The sequence below is a fragment of the Vulpes lagopus genome, chromosome 12 (assembly GCF_018345385.1).
Source record: "Vulpes lagopus strain Blue_001 chromosome 12, ASM1834538v1, whole genome shotgun sequence".
In the NCBI taxonomy this organism is placed as follows: domain Eukaryota; kingdom Metazoa; phylum Chordata; class Mammalia; order Carnivora; family Canidae; genus Vulpes; species Vulpes lagopus.
In genome coordinates this window covers 79,453,160-79,470,074 of record NC_054835.1, presented here as the reverse complement: position 1 = coordinate 79,470,074, position 16,915 = coordinate 79,453,160, and the positions used below count along the sequence as shown (strand labels likewise).

Sequence of the window (16,915 nt, the reverse complement as noted above, 5' to 3'; positions counted from 1 at the left end):
AAAAAATAGTGAAAGGGAATAAAAGGGAAAGGAGAAAAAAATGAGTGGGAAATATCAGAAAGGGTGACAGAACATGAAAGACTCCTAACTCTGGGAAATGAACTAGGGGTGGTGGAAGGGGAGGAGGGCAGGGGGTGGGAGTGACTGGGTGAGAGGCACTGAGGTGGGCACTTGACGGGATGAGCACTGGGTGTTATTCTATATGTTGGCAAATTGAACACCAATAAAAAATAAATTTGTATTAAATAAATAAATAAATAAATGACAGGTGAGCATAAAGCATTTATAACAGGTTATAAACACTTTTTTGGGGATTACATTTTAATCTATATTTATAATTCATTTAAAAGTACTGAAACAACTTTATATAATACAGAGCTAAGAAATAGGGTAGTTTCCTCCTTCTTCAGTCTATGCTCCATACATTTAAACCCATACCAATGAAAACACAAACTTTTGAAAATCTTTTCTTTCTCAAAACTTTCTTAGAGAAGTAAAATAGCATTGACAGCTAAATGTTCAGATTTCAAAAACATTTTAGAGTTGCAGGCTATGCAGGGAATGAATAGATTGAAAGATGAGATTTCAAAATATGCTTCAGTTATTTATTTACAATTCTCGAAATGAGTTTTTCCATTCATTCAACCTATTTCTTTCAGTACAATACAATTTTTAGTACAATTAATAACACTTAGTATTTTTGATAAGGTATCCAGAGTTGTACCATGTGGTAATAGAATGTTTCTGTCACCCAAATCGTGTTCTAATTTTCCTTTTAAAACTTTTAGATTTATATTCTCAAGCACAGATCTGATTTTTTACTATAGATTAGTTTTCTTGTTCTAAAAATCTGTAAATGCATAATACGACCCTTTATTTTTTTTACCTTGGCTTCTTTTGCTCAGTAGTATGTTGTAGAGTTTGTCTATACTTAAATACATAGTATGTGTGTGTGTGTAGTTTTTTTTTTTATTCTGAGTAGTATCATTGTGTGAAATATACAAAACATGTTTATCAATTCTTCAGTTGATTGACAATTGTTTTGGGCTGTTTCTAGTTTGGGGCTGATATAAATATATTTATTTAAAAGTCAAAAAATAATAAAAAGCCAAATACTAAAGATTCTTCTGTTAAAGTGACACATTCTCCAAGGTTATTAGCTAGTATTAAACCTAATAAACTACCAGCTATATTTTTAAAGTTCTCTATTTTCTAGAATTCTTTATCCTGTTATTAGATTTATCAGTATTTCAGTTTTATCAGTTTCCTTCTCTAGCAGTACAATTTTTCAATTCTAATTTGACATTTTGTTAATTTTCTCATACATTCAACAAGTATTTACTGACTTGGAAGATATGGTTGACTGCCTAAAATAGGTTGCAAGTCTCTGAGGGCTTCTCAAAGTAAAGGGCTTGCTTTAACATCAATTTTGGGTGATGAGAAGGCACAACTATTTGTATCGTGATAGAAAAAGTAGCCACAGAGTGTTTCTTCATATAAGAGAGATGATTTAATGTTCTCTTAAATGGTACTGTTAAAATTTGATAATCCAAGTAACAAAGTCATGTGCAAATCCAATGGTTCAGTAATCCTGGGGGACTTCCAAAACCATTTTAGTGGGATCAAACTGTACTAATATTGTATCCTTACTGCCACACACATTTACAGGGGGAAAAAAAGAAGCCATTCACTTAACAAAATTCTTGATGAAGTACTAAAAATCTTATTAAATCTCAACCCTTATTAATATTTCTAATTCTTTCTAATATTCTACATTATGAAATGGAAAGAACACAATGCATTTTGCTGAATAGCAAAGTACAAAGTTTGCCTGGAATAAAAGTACATTAATTTGCAAGCTTAATTTGCCACTAGCCTGGCAACTAATTTTTAAGAAACTCTTACTTGCGTATTTTGGTGTACTACCAAAAACTTCCACAGGCATCTGAAATACTTTATAACTATTTTCCAACTGAATAGCTGCATGGATCTTCATATGCATTAACTTTAACTTCATATAGTTTAAGAAAGTCAGTAGGTAAAATGCTGAAGCAAATGAGAGTTAAACATCTTAAGCTATAAAGAGATTAACCCTTCTTACTATTTTGGGAGAACATTTTTATTTAGAAAAATGTTATTTGTTGATATGCAATGGGTTTAGTTTTGCTTAAAATGAGTAAATGTTTTTTAGAGTTCGTAGTTTGAATCTAATGGAGTAAATACTAATAGCTATAATCCACAACCAAAAGTTCTTCTGGGTTCTGAATAATTTAAGGGTATGAAGGTATCCTAATTGTATCTTTAGGAATTATCCATTCATTTGCCCCAATATATTTATTTGCCTACAAAGTATCAGGCCTGACACTAGCTGCTAACACTTTGTTAAGCTTATGTGAATCTCTTTCAGCTTCACTCAGATGTTCCTCATTGCATTATAGCCAGCATACCTGTTTCCATGTCTGCCATTCCATTGGACACTAACTCACTAGTGATATTTGATGTTATCAGCATTGACTTTGACTCAGAATATATTCTGAGTCAAAGTCAATATATATATATATATATATATATATATATATATATATATATATTCACACACACACACACACACACACAATAGAGGTTTCTTGAAATATTCTAATTACTATAATTTGGTCTCTCTTCCATGAAGTTTTACAGTACTTTCCAAAGACAATAATTTACATTAGATCTAGTAGGAAATTTGTTGAGGCTAAGAAAACCAGGTCACAGAAATATGAGAAGATTTATCACCATGATTTAAGCAAAGTTTAAAACACAAGATTCTTATTTCTGAGTACAAAATAGTATATTCGAGCTATAGCCATGTAGATAGCTATATGTGGCTACAGTTGCAGAGATAATGGTGATGTAGCCACAAGGCAGGGTATGCTGGCAACCACCAAATGATGAATGAGGCAAGGAACAGATTGTCCCCTAGTGGCTCTTGGAGGTTATGCAGCCCTGCTGACACCTTGATTTCCATCCAGTGAAATTAATTTTAAACTCTGGGCTTCAGAACTGTAGGAGAGTAAATTGTATTTCAAGCCTTTAGGTTTTATAATTACTTATAGACAGCATCCATAGGAAACTAATACAAATAAGGATACGTGAAACTCTGTATACTGTATAAAGTGCTGAAGTAGTGGCTAAAAGTGCTTTTTTTTAAAAAAAATATTTTTTTAAATTTTATTTATTTATGATAGTCACAGAGAGAGAGAGAGAGAAGCAGAGACATAGGCAGAGGGAGAAGCAGGCTCCATGCACCAGGAGCCCGACATGGGATTCGATCCAGGGTCTCCAGGATCGCGCCCCGGGCCAAAGGCAGGCGCCAAACCTGCTGCGCCACCCAGGGATCCCTAAAAGCACTTGATCAGATATACTTCCTATTTGTTTTATCCTCTTCAATTTTTTTTCAGCAAAGTGTTATAGTTTCCAAGGTATAGATCTTTCACCCCCTTGGTTAAATTTCTTGTGTATTTTATTCTTCTTGATGCAATTGTAAATAAAATTGTTAACTTTTCTTTCTGATACTTTGTTATTAGTTCATAGAAATGCAACATATTTCTGTAGATTAATTTTTTATCCTGTAACTTTACTGAATTTGTTTATCTTAATAGTTTTTTGAGGGTATTTGTAGGTTTTTTTTTTTTAATATATGGAAGTATGTTGTCTGTAAATAATGACTGTTTTTTTCCTACCAATTTCGATGTCTTTTCATATTTGATTACTACAGCTAGTACTTCTAGAAACCTTGAACAAAAGTGTCAAGAGTGGACATTCTTACCTTCCTGATTACAGAGGAAAAGCCCTTCAGCTTTCTCGATTGAGTATATTGTTAACTAAGCTTTTCATATAGGGCCTTTACTCTGTTGTGAGGTATGTTCCCTCTAAATCCATTTTGTTAACAGTGTTTATCATGAATGGATATTGAATTTTACCAAATGCTTTTTTTGCATCTATTGATTTGCATCATATGGTTATCCTTCATTTTATTAACAAAGGATAAGAAGATTTTTACATCTATATTTATCAGATTTTTGCATCTATATTGGCCTGTAATTTTTTTGTATTGCCTTTGTCTGTTTTGGTAATGACTGTCTTCATAGTATGAATTTGAAGATTTTTTTTTTCTCTCTTCTTCTTCTTCTTCTTCTTCTTCTTCTTCTTCTTTTTGAGTAGTTTGAGAAAGATAGACATTAACTCTTCTTTAAATGTTTGGTTGGAGGGTGGCGCCAGCCTGGGCAGGCCTGGCTGAGTGGAGGTGGCAGGCGGGAGGGATGGCTGAGGCGGGGCCCCAGGCACCGCCGCCCCTGGGCACCCCAAGCCCGCTCGAGAAGAGCTTGGGACTTCTCACCACCAAGTTCGTGTCGCTTCTGCAAGAGGCCAAGGACGGCGTACTTGACCTCAAGCTGGCAGCTGACACCCTTGCTGTGACCAGAAGCGGCGGATTTACATTACCAACGTCCTGGAAGGTATCCGGCTGATCCAGAAAAAGTCCAAGAATAGCATCCAGTGGAAGGGTGTGGGGCCTGGCTGCAACACCTGGGAGATTGCGGACAAGCTGATTGAGCTCAAGGCTGATGGAGGAGCTGCAGCAGGGGGAGCAAGAACTGGACAAGCACAAGGTGTGGGTGCAGCAGAGCATCCGAAATGTCACAGAGGATGTGCAGAACAGCTGCTTGGCCTACGTGACTCATGAAGACATCTGCAGATGCTTTGCTGGAGATACCCTCCTGGCCATCCGGGCCCCGTCGGCCACCAGCCTTGAGGTGCCCATCCCAGAGGGCCTCAATGGACAGAAGAAATACCAGATTCACCTGAAGAGTGTGAGTGGCCCCACTGAAGTGCTGCTGGTGAACAAGGAGGCATGGAGCTCACCGCCTGTGGCAGTGCCTGTGCCACCACCGCGAGGTCTGCTCCAGAGCCCACCTGCTGTCTCTACCCCTCCACCTCTGCCCAAGCCTACCCTGGCTCAGCCCCACCACACCTCACGCCCAAGCAGTCCCCAGCTCACCGCCCCCACCCCTGTTGCTGGCATCACTGAAGCCCACAGGGTGCCCGGTCCAGCAGCTGAGATCTCAGTGAGTGGTGGCCCTGGAACGGACAGCAAGGACAGTGGTGAGCTCGGCTCCCTCCCACTGGGCCTGGCAGCCCTGGACACTGGGCCGCTGCAGTCCTCTGCCCTGCTAGACAGCAGCAGCAGCAGCAGCTCATCCGGACCCAACCTTTCTACCTCCTTTGAGCCCATCAAGGCAGACCCCACAGGAATCTGGAACTCCCCAAAGAGCTGTCAGAAATCTTTGATCCCACACGAGAATGCATGAGCTCAGAGGTGCTGGAGAAGCTGATGTCCTCAGAAGTGTTTGCCACCCCCGCCCCCCCCCGCATCCCCCGCCCGGAGACCACGATGATATCTACACCCTGGACGAGAGTGAAGGTGTCTGTGACCTCTTCCATGTGCTTGTTCTCAACCTCTGACTGACAGGGACATCCCCTGTGTGGCTGGGACACAGACTGTGTGACCTGGGGGCTGCCTGAGGACCTCTCCTGCTCTACCCCTACATGGCTTGAGAGCCACAGACTCCTGGCTTCCCCAGCTTTCCCTCACTGCAGTTCTGATCAAAACTCCCACTCCTGCACGAGTAGAGCACCTGTACCATGCTAGGAAAGCAGGGGAAAGGGACTCAGCCCCCTTCACCATGGAGCCAGGGTGTTTGCTTCTCCTTTTCTGGGGCTTTCCCCCACCTCATGCCCTCTCCGAGCCCTCTCAGAACCAAGGCTCGGCTGCCACTCAGTGGCACAGAACTGAAGACCTGCCATCATCCCCATAGGGCAGCTTGTCCAGCCCCACTGCCCTGTTCCAGCCAACGCCTCCCACTCTGTGAGGGAAGCTGAGGGTGGAGCCAGATGCTTGCCAGCACCACTCCCAGCCTCCTTCACTTCTCCCCACCCCTGACCCTGCAGCTCCCCCTAGACCTCTCCTGTGTACCCCTCATCTGCTGGACCTTTAGCTCTGAGTACCTATAGTTGGGGGTGGGGGGAGAGGGGCTGTCAACCAGAAAGAACAGAGAGGTCTTTAGCTAGAAATCTGGGCAGGTGAGCCCCTGAGGATTATTCGCCCAATCTCCTGCTGCCCTGTAGACCAACCCCCCCTTCTTGTTTATTAATTTACACTCATTTAGAGCCATTTGCAGAGATTTAGAAAGATTTGCAGTAACGAATGGATTCCTGTATAAATATTATTTTTATACTTTTTGCAGCAAAAGGAAATTGTAATATTTGTACAGTATCCAAGTGAATAAAGACCATGCCTAAAGCTAAAAAAAAAAATGTTTGGTAGGTTCACCCGTTAAGCCATCTGGTCCTGGACTTTTGTTTTTTGGGAGTTTTTTAATTTTGATTTTTTTTTATTACCAATTAAATTTAATTACCCATAATTGGTCTGTTAAGATTTTCTATTTCTTCCTTAGTCTTAGATTGTTTCTAGGAATTAATTTCTTCTAGACTGCACAATTCTCTGACTTAAAATTTTCTGGTAGATATAATCTTTGTGTTTTTGTGGTGTCAGTTTTTCATTTCTGATTTTATTTGGATTTTCTCTTTTTCTAGATAAGTTTGGCTAAAGGTTTATCAATTTTATTTAACTTTGCAAAGAAGCAGCTCTTATTTTCACTGGTCTTTCTTTTTTTTTTTTAATTCTATTTCATTGATTTCAACTATGTTCTTTATTTCCTTTCTTCTAACTTTGGGCTTTGCTCTTTTTTTCTAGTTCCTTTAGGTAGAAAGTTATATTGTTTGGCGTTTTTCTGTTTTCTTGAGGTAGGCCTGTATCATAATAAACTTTCGTCTTAGAATTACTTCTGTGTCCCCAAAATTTTTAAGTATGTGTTCCAATTTTCATTAGTTTCTATGTATTTTTTTTTAAATTTTCCCTTTAATTTATTTGACCCATTGGTTGTTTAGTAGCAGGTTATTTAACCTCCATATAGTTGTAGTCTTTCCAGCTTTTTTTTTTTTTTTTAATGGTTTACTTCTAGTTTCATAGCATTGTGGTCAGAAAATATTCATGTTATTGTTTCTGGAGTAGTTCTGGAGTAGTCATGACATGACTTCAATCTTTTTAGAATTTGCTGAGGCTGTTGTGTGGCCTAATATGTGATCTATTCTGGAGAATGTCCCATGTTCAATTGAAAAGAATGTGTATTCTCTTTTAGGATGGAATTTTCTGAATGGAATTTTCAGAATGTATCTATTAAATCCATCTGGTCCAGTGTGTCATTCAAAGCCATTGTTTCCTTGTTTATTTTCTCTTTGGATGATCTGTCCACTGATGGAAGTGGGGGTGTTAATGTCCCCTACTATTAATATATATTATCAGTTACTTTGTTTTTAACTCTGAGTGCTGCTAGGTTGGCTGTGCAAATATTTATAGTTCTTATATTTTGTTGTGTTGTCTCCTTTATTATTATTTAGTATCCTTTGTCTCTTGTTAGAGTCTTTGTTTTAAAGTCTATTTTCTTTAAGTATCCCTAGTCTGGCTTTCTTTTGACTTCCATTTGCATGATGTTTCTCTGTCCCCCTTACTTTCGGTCTTCAGATGTGTTTATGTCTAAAATGAGTCTCTTGTAAGCAGCATATAGACTGGTCTTGTGTTTGTTTGCTTTAATCCATTCTGTCATTAAGGTCTTTTGATTGGAGCAATGAGTTCATTTAAATTCAAAGTAATCATTGGTAGGGTATGTACTTATGTACTTATTGTCATTTTACTTATTTCATGGTGGTTTCGGAAGATTTTCTCTGACCCTTTCTCTCCTTCATGGTTTGCTGATTTTCTTTAGGGTTATATTTGGATTTTTTTCTCCATATTCTTTACATATTAGGGATTTTTTGGATATAGTTATGATTTGTTCTGTAGATAACCTTTTCTGCATATAGCAGTCTCTATTAAATTCTCATTTATGTTTAAACCCATTCTTTTTTTTTTTAAGATTTTTTATTTATTTATTCATGAGAGACACAGAGAGAAAGTCAGAGACACAGGCAGAGGGAGGAGAAGCAGGCTCTATGCAGGGAGCCTGATGTGAGACTCGATCCCAGAACTCCAGGATCAGGCCCTGAGCCAAAGGCAGACGCTCAACCACTGAGCCACCCAGGCGTACCCCCCCCTTTTTTTTTACGATTTTATTTATTTATTCATGAGAGGCACAGAAAAAGAGGCAGAGACACAAGCAGAGGGAGAAGTAGGCTCCAGGCAGGGAGCCCGATGTGGGACTCGATCCTAGGAATCCAGGATCAGACCCTGAGCCAAAGGCAGAGGCTCAACTGCTGAGGCACAAGCGTCCCAAACTTAGTATCTTTTTAAGTAGGCTCCACACCCAGTGTGAGGCTTGAACTCACCACCTTGAAATCAAGGGTCACACGCTCTACTGACTGAGCCAGCCAGGCACTCCCCGTTTGAACCCATTCTTATGCCTCTCCACATTTTAGGTGGTATACATTGTTATATTTTATATCTTTTTATCTTATGAGTTTCTTGATTTACTTTTACAGAAATATTCATTTTTACTGCTTTTATATTTCCTACCTTCATACTGTCACTTTTGGTCTCTCCTTTTCACTTAGAGACCACTTTTATATTTCTTGTAGGCTGGCTTAGTGGTCATGAACTCCTTTCATTTTTATTTGGGAAACTCTACCTCCCTGTCTATTCTGAATATAGAGTATTCTTGGCTGCAGATTTTTCCATTCAGCACTTTGAATATAACATTCCACTCCCCTTGGGCTTGAAGAGTTTCTGTGGAAAAATTTTCTGGCCTTTTGAGTTTTCCTTTGTAAGTTACTGGCATCTTTTGTCTTGCTGCTTTTGAAATTTCTTCATCACTATATTTTGCCAATGTAATTACAATGTATCTGGGTGTGAATCTGCTTTTGTTGGTTTTAATGGGAGTTCTCTGTGTCTCCTGAATCTGGGTGTGTTTCCTTTCTCAGATTAAGGACATTTTCAGCTATTTCTTTAATATTCTGGCCTCTCTTCTCTTTCATATTATAGGAGTCCCAGAAGAAGAATGTTATTACGTTTGATGGAGTCACTGTGTTACCCACATCTATTCTCATTTTGTTTAATTCTTTTTTCCCTCTTCTGTTCAGCTTGTTTACTTTTCATTACTCTGTCTCTTCATTGTGGCCTCTTTTCTCTATTTTTGGTTGTGTAGTTTGTTCTACCAATTGTTAGGTCAATTTCTGGAGTATTTAGAATGATTTGATAGTAGTTTAGTTGTGTTCATGGGATGAGGTAAGCCTACTCTGTCTCTCCTACTCTGTTACCACTTTCTTCAAAACTCAAAAATTCTTGATTATTCATCAGAAAGGCAAGATATTAATATCTAGTAATTGATAAGACTTTTAATTCCTTTGTTTTTCTCATTCGGTTATAACCGCATTATTTGATGATATCCTCCTCCAAAAATTTTATATTTTCAGTCCTATATGAATGGTATCAAATCACAGTAAGATAACCACTTCAAACCCACTAGGATGACTAAAATAAAAATAGACAACAAGTGTTAGAAAATGTAGAGACATTAAAAATGTAGACACAGTTGAACCTTCATACACTGCTGGTGAAATTGTAAAATGGTACAGCCTTATTGGAAAATACTTTAACAATTACTCAAAATGTTAATGACCCAATAATTCTACTTCTAGTACATACCTAAGAGAATTTAAAACATATATCAATACAAAAATCTGTGAATAAGTGCTCACAGCATCTTTATTCATAATAGCTATGAAGTAGAAACAACACAAATGCCCATCAAATTACAAACATAATGTGGTATATACATACTATGGAATATTATTTGACAATAAAAAGGAATGAGCTTGATATATGGTACAACATGGTTGAGTCTTGAAAATATATTAAGTGGAGAGGAGCCAGACACAAAAGACTACATTATTGTATGATTACATTTATATGAAATGTCCAGAATAGACAAATCCAGGGGGCAAAAAGTAGTTTCTATGAAATAAGATGGGGTAGAACAAATAGTGACTGATGATAGATACAGGGTTTTTTGTTTTTGTTTTTGTTTTTAGAATGATGAAATGTCATTGTTAAATAGTATTAGTTATTGCACAACTCTGTAAACGTACCAAAACCCACCAAATTATACATTTTAAAAGGGTGAATTATATGACAATTAGAGCTCAATAAAGCTGTTATAAAAAATCATTTGGTTGGCAAACTATTTGTCTTATTTAAACATACACAGGGAAAGTTATGAACCACCCCCAAAACACACGCACACACACACACGATGTAAAAGCAAAGTTCAGGGAAATTAAATAATCTTCTCAAAAAACAGCTTGCAAATAATTAAACCAGGATTACAATCTTGTATAGGAAGGTTTAATAAATTATGAATTTATAAGCTAAAGGTAATGTTTTCATCATATTATGGTGACTATTGCATTAGCAAATTAGTATATATTACTATGTGGCTAAATTATTTAAAGAATTTCACCTTTATTCAGTTATTTAGTGCTATGGGGTATAGACTCTATCAGTTATATCATCATCTCCATTACTGATGAGGAAACCCAGACACAAAAAATAATAAGCCAATTTATTATAAGTAACTGACCTGGAATATATACCAGAGCAGTTTGACTCCAGGCCTTATTTTTTTTTCCACACTAAGCTCTGATGCATCTGTGGCATGGAGCATAATGCCTTTTTCCCAGATGCTCAATATATGTTTTCTGTTTTTGTTTTTTTCAATTAAACTGAATGTACAAACCAATATTTCTTATACCCCTTGTTGTCATCTTCAGTTAAATAATTTATTTGAGGTGTTAGAATTAAAAATGGGTGAATAATTTTTGTTTTTAAGAACGTGTTTCATTATCCTATAGTTTGTGAAATGTATTGTAGGAACCATGTGGGAAATTCACACTGCTCTTGAAGGCATGGAAGGCATTAAGAGGTAACCCCCACAATAAGGAAACTTGCTTAACTTTGTTTTAATCCAAATTTATTTGACCATATAATCCTTGGGGACTGGCTGTCAAACCTCTTAATATCCTCCAGAAGTAAAGTTTTTCAGAACACAAAGCAAATGTCAGAATACCAAAGTAAAAGTAATTCTCAAAGTTTTTCATCATAAAAAATGGAAATGTTTTAAATGCATTAAATAGGGCACCTGGGTGGTTCAGTCAGTTAAGCATTTGCCTTTGGCTTGGGTCATGATCCCAGGATCCCGAGATTGAGCCCCCAAATGGGATCCCTGCTCAGTAGGGAGTGTGCTACTCCCTCTCTCTCTGCCACACCCCCTGCTCACTCTCTCTCTCTTTTACTCTCTCAAATAAAATCTTAAATAAATGCATTAAGTATACATTTCTTATAGATTATTTCTAAATATATAAATATTGACTATATTCTTCCAAATAATTATTTCATATGTAATCAGATGTCACATAGAAGTTGTTAGAATTTTATTATCAATTCACACTAAATAAGCAGGAGAGATAATTTTAAGTCTAAAAGAGCTACAGTGTTGTAATCTGAGTATACTGTTACTCTTTGACAGAAGACACATAAATGTTTGCAGAGCAGAAGGATCAACTCATCTCTCAAAATATTTAAACTTAGAAGTGATTGAAGTGTTTGGGAAGTACATTCCAATCTTTATGTGACATTCAGATTATGCTTTGTTATAAATACCTAGTTAAATGATTTACCACCCTGTATTTCATGAATATTTCTTATTTATTCTGTAAAAACTTACAATCTATTGTAAAAAGTTAAAAATATGCAGTTTTTCACGTTATCCAAATTTATCCATTTTTTAAGTCTCAACTCTAAATGCACAAAACTTCTACAAAATCTTCTATGATTTCCAAATCAGGTGTATATTCTTCCTTTCTAAAACTCTATCTTGGGGCAGCCCGGGTGGCTCAACGGTTTAGCGCTTGCCTTTGGCCCAGGGCCTGATCCTAGAGACCCAGGATCGAATCCCACATCAGGCTCCCTGCATGAAGCCTGCTTCTCCCTCTGCCTGTGTCTCTGCCTCTCTCTCTCTCTCTCTCTGTGTCTCTCATGAATAAATAAGTAAAAAAAAAAAATGGGGGGATCCCTGGGTGGCTCAGTGGTTTAGCACCTGCCTTCGGCCCAGGGCGTGATCCTGGAGTCCCGGGATCGAGTCCCATGTCGGGCTCCCCGCATGGAGCCTGCTTCTCCCTCTGCCTGTTTCTCTGCCACTCTCTCTCTCTCTCTCTCTCTCTCTCTCTATGTCTATCATGAATAAATAAAGAAGATCTCTTAAAAAAAACTTAAAAAAATAAAATAAAACTCTATCTTTACTTATGACACTTGCCTGTTTCAACATGGAAATTATTTAGGTTCATAGTTAATTTTCTTTGATAGATTGTAAGCTCCTCAAGAGAAGGATCTCTGTGTAATACAACCTTATAGGTAACAAAGTATCTGTACATCATATTGAGAAATGAATTAACGAATGAATAATTGAGTCACTGAATAACATTGATAATCAAGGTAAAAAAAAAAAAACAAATTGCTTTCTCTATCATTCTCTAAATGAATGTGTTTCATTACTTCCTGTGAACAAGAAAAGGAAATTTTCCAGTGTTAATTCTATATTCTCCAGATCCAGCTTTAATTATAGGTTTATACACTGAGCTGACTAGTAAATCCCTTTCAGTATTGATCCTTTTAGAATAGTGAATCACTTTGGACAATCTCAATCTTGTAAAGTACAACATTCAGCAATGATATGTCAGAAAGGCCTATCCTCTATTAGAAATAGCAGATTTATTCCGGCATTTATCTAGTTTATGCAGATTGCTAGTCTCTTTACTCCTATATATGACAATCTAATGCCTCAATATGCTTAAGTTTATATCTAGATGAAGGAAGAAGGAATCTTCTGAGGCCAATTTTAAGATTGTTCAAGAGGTTGAGTTAACCTGATGAATGGTTGGGGTATCATAGCACAATCTCAAAATGCATTCATTTTTTTCTCTACTATCAGCACATTTTAAAAATGAGAAATGACCTCTTAGAAATGGATATATGCAGAAGTAACCTCAGTATAGCAGATTATGTTCAGGCTACTTGCGAGAGTCCAATTCCCTTATAAGTAAGTGGGTTCTTAAAAAATCAGCAATTTCTGAATTGGTTTAAAGTCAGTTGGAATAAAAGGTTTTTGTTTGTTTGTTTGTTTTTACTGTTTATTTGGTGACTATTGTGTTCCAGACACTACTCTGGGAGGTTTATCTCATTTTTTTTGCAACCTTCTATAAAGAAAGACCATTTGGAAATTAGAAAAGTGAAGTTCAACACCGTATGCTTAGTTGGCCAAAGGGGTAAAAACGAAAGGTAGAATTCTAGCCTATACCATACTTAATCTTGGGCTTAACATGGCTTCTTCATAATCTCACATTTTTTATTTATTGTAAATATGCATTCATTTACTTTGACCATGAATGTAGTTTTGAATAAATAATTGGTGGAAACTATAATGTATATTTTACATTCTATAGTCCAGTTCCTGAATACATATCCCATAATTATTGGTATTCTGTTAAATATAATTTTTTTTTAATTTTATTTATTTATGATAGTCACACACACAGAGAGAGAGAGAGGCAGAGACATAGGCAGAGGGAGAAACAGGCTCCATGCACGGGGAGCCCGACATGGGATTCGATCCCGGGTCTCCAGGATCGCGCCCTGGGCCAAAGGCAGGCGCCAAACCGCTGCGCCACCCAGGGATCCCTCTGTTAAATATAATTTTATTCTCAAGATTCTAGATATGATAGAACCATGGTTTACTTTTACCTGCTTTCACTTCCAACACGAAGGGTTTCCAGATTAGCAATAATATTTTCTGTGCAGGTGTGGTAACCAAGAAGAATTCTATTCAATCCAGTTTGCAGAAAATATTAATTCACCCCATATCTATTGAATATCTATTGAGTCCCTATGTCTCAGATACTCTTCTTAGATTCATTGTATTTGTACTCATCATTCTTTTTTTCTAGGAGCTCACTAAACTATAGAGATGGGGAGCAGACACTGACAAAACAAAATTACACACAGTGTATCTGTAGTCATAAGACTATGTCTTAACTACACCTTAAATGGTGATTTCAAGTGTATTCTAAATAAGAAAAAATTTAAAAGGGCTCTTAGTATAAAAGAGAACCATATAGCACATCCTAATACTTAAGATAGTTAGGTTCTGTGGTTCCAATCTAGTTCTGGAACCATCCACTTATTTGACATTGATAAGCCTCAGCATCCTCATCTATTAAATGATGATAATAAACTGAACACAGTCTCGTAGAAATAAGTGAAGTAATGTTTATGTCTGAAACCTGATAAAGAAGCAGTAACATTTCTCTTTTCGGAAAATCAAAACACATATTATGATCTGAAAAATGAATCCTACAGTAAGATAACTCTACTTACACTTGTCTAACCTAGACCCATTTAACTAGGTTATAAGGTTTTCATGTATTATTTATTAATCTGCATAATTTTATCTAATGGAGCAGATTTTAGAAAATGCTGATCTAAATAATATTCAAATGTCTGAATATAAAATGAAGACAGTGAATGTCCATATTGCACAAATACGTGGATAGGTTTATAATTTTTACATATCTTGTTACATTTTAATTTTTAAATATCTTGATATTTTATCACAGTTAACATAATGTAGTGGCCAAGAAATAAAGATTTGATGACAGAAAATCCTGGTTTTAAGTGCTAATGACACTGGTTACTAATTATGGGATTTTGAGAAAAGTACTAAGTCTCTGCGAGCCCTGGTTCCTTCAATTATATAATTTGAAGAGAAATGCTATTTATTTCTGGTGTAGAAGTTCTATAAGTAAGATCAAGAGATATATATCAGAAAATGTCTGACACAGAACCTTCCAAAAAAATTTAGCTACTACGACTAGTGATTTCAACATTGTTATAATAATTACTTTGAGTGTTGACAGATGCCATTAAAAGTATTGATGCTTTTCTGTTTATAGTAGCGTTACTTCCCATTATATAGAATATATATAAATTATATAATTTCTTAAATATAGAATATATATAAATTATATACTTTCTTAAATATTTTTATATTTTAACTAAATACCCCATTGAAATTATCAGCATTATCATGGAACAGAAAAGAGAATGTGAATTATCTCCATTATTCCCTCCATATACGGTTCTACAGATTCTTCTCTGCTCTGAATTGTTGTAAGAGAGTGATGTTTACCCAGAATGGTTTTCTACCACATGGAGCTAACATCTGCTGATGCCTATGATCTGGAATGATACTAAGAAGATTGTTCTTTTCAGTTAAAGAAAAAAAAGGCAGGCCTCTAGAAATTGTTTTTCCCTCTATAATTACATCAATCAAAATATCAACACTCTTAGCCTAAATTTAATAGTCTATTCCCTTCCCATAAAAGCAACCAACAAGAGTTTAGTCTATCAATTATTTATTTATTTATTTATTTATTTATTTATTTATTATTTTATTTATTTATTCATGAGAGACACAGATAGAGAGGCAGAGACATAGGCAGACGGAAAAGCAGGCTCCATACAGGAAGCCCAATGCAGGACTCAATCCCAGGATTCCGAGATTATGCCCTGAGCCAAAGGCAAAGGCTCAACCACTGAGCCACCCAGGTGTCCCTAGCCTATCAATTTTAATTATAGGAAGTCTTAAGTGTTAATGCTGCTGTTCTTCCTATGCAAGAATGGTGTTATAGAATACTACTAGTGATGCGTATACATTTCAGATGACTTTTTTGCAGTTTTCTGGGTGGTTTTGTGCTGATCCAGCTTAGTTCATTTCCTTTGTCAGCAAGGACTGTGTAATGCACATAGCTTATGAAGGTTGAGTAATATGTGGTCAGGGAACAGGACGAAACAGGGGGAGAGCAAAGGCTTGACCAGGTCTGGCACACTGCTTAACGCTAGAGCTAACCAAGTTCATTTTAAGAAAAGCCAGCTGCTTCCAAATGGAAAGTCAGTGACGCCTGCTCTTCTGTCCCGTGAATGAGTTGGCTGCTGATTGAACATATTTTTTTGTTTTAAGAAAATGAAGTCGTTGGAAGTTACAAAAATCTTTATGCAAAAATGTAAGAGTATATATTCTGTAACTTTAAAACTACTGAATTTGAGCTGATTCAGGTTATCTTCTCAAATATGAGGGAATGAATTAAGCATTTGAGGGAGTAACAGGCTTTGTCATTAAATTCTGAAGTTGTCTGCATTTATCCTACTGGCAAAAAAAAAAAAAAGTGTTGGGAATCCTCAGCTATGTTTTCAAACCAAGAAAGTGGGGCCAAGTATGCTGTTCATAAAGCAATTTTATCATGCAAATACATTCCTCTTCTGCAAAGTAACATTTAAGTAAACATTTCTACAGAACAAGTTTTTCCAAGTGCTGTTTTCTCTCCCACTGACCTTTACGGGGGTACACCTTATAAAAAACCACGTTAGTTTGCATTATTTTCTTCAGAAAGTATCTGAAATGTAATAGCAATTTAAGCATTTTGTCCTCAATTTATTGCCATCTTAAGTTATTCAAAAGCAGGCCTATGACCCATTTGCCATTTAGTTTACTCATATTTGATCATGAAGCGACAATAAGTGGGACAGATTTTTCTTTTTCAAATACCTTTTCAACAGTTCTTTGATAAAAGTTACCAGATTTAATGGGGAAAAAATGGAAGAATTGGGGAACTAGGAGGCCAGTAATATGTTCAATGTTATTTATCCGTTTACTTAAAATTTATTTACTTGAGACCCTTTCATTTCCCACACATTAAAGAAGGAAATACAGAATAAACA

At 36.5% G+C, this 16,915-nt stretch overlaps 1 pseudogene; it reads left to right on the top strand.

Moving 5' to 3' along the window:
• The first annotated feature begins 4,298 nt into the window (after nucleotides 1-4,298).
• LOC121474151 lies at nucleotides 4,299-5,499 on the top strand (annotated as a pseudogene).
• The last annotated feature ends 11,416 nt before the right edge of the window (nucleotides 5,500-16,915 follow it).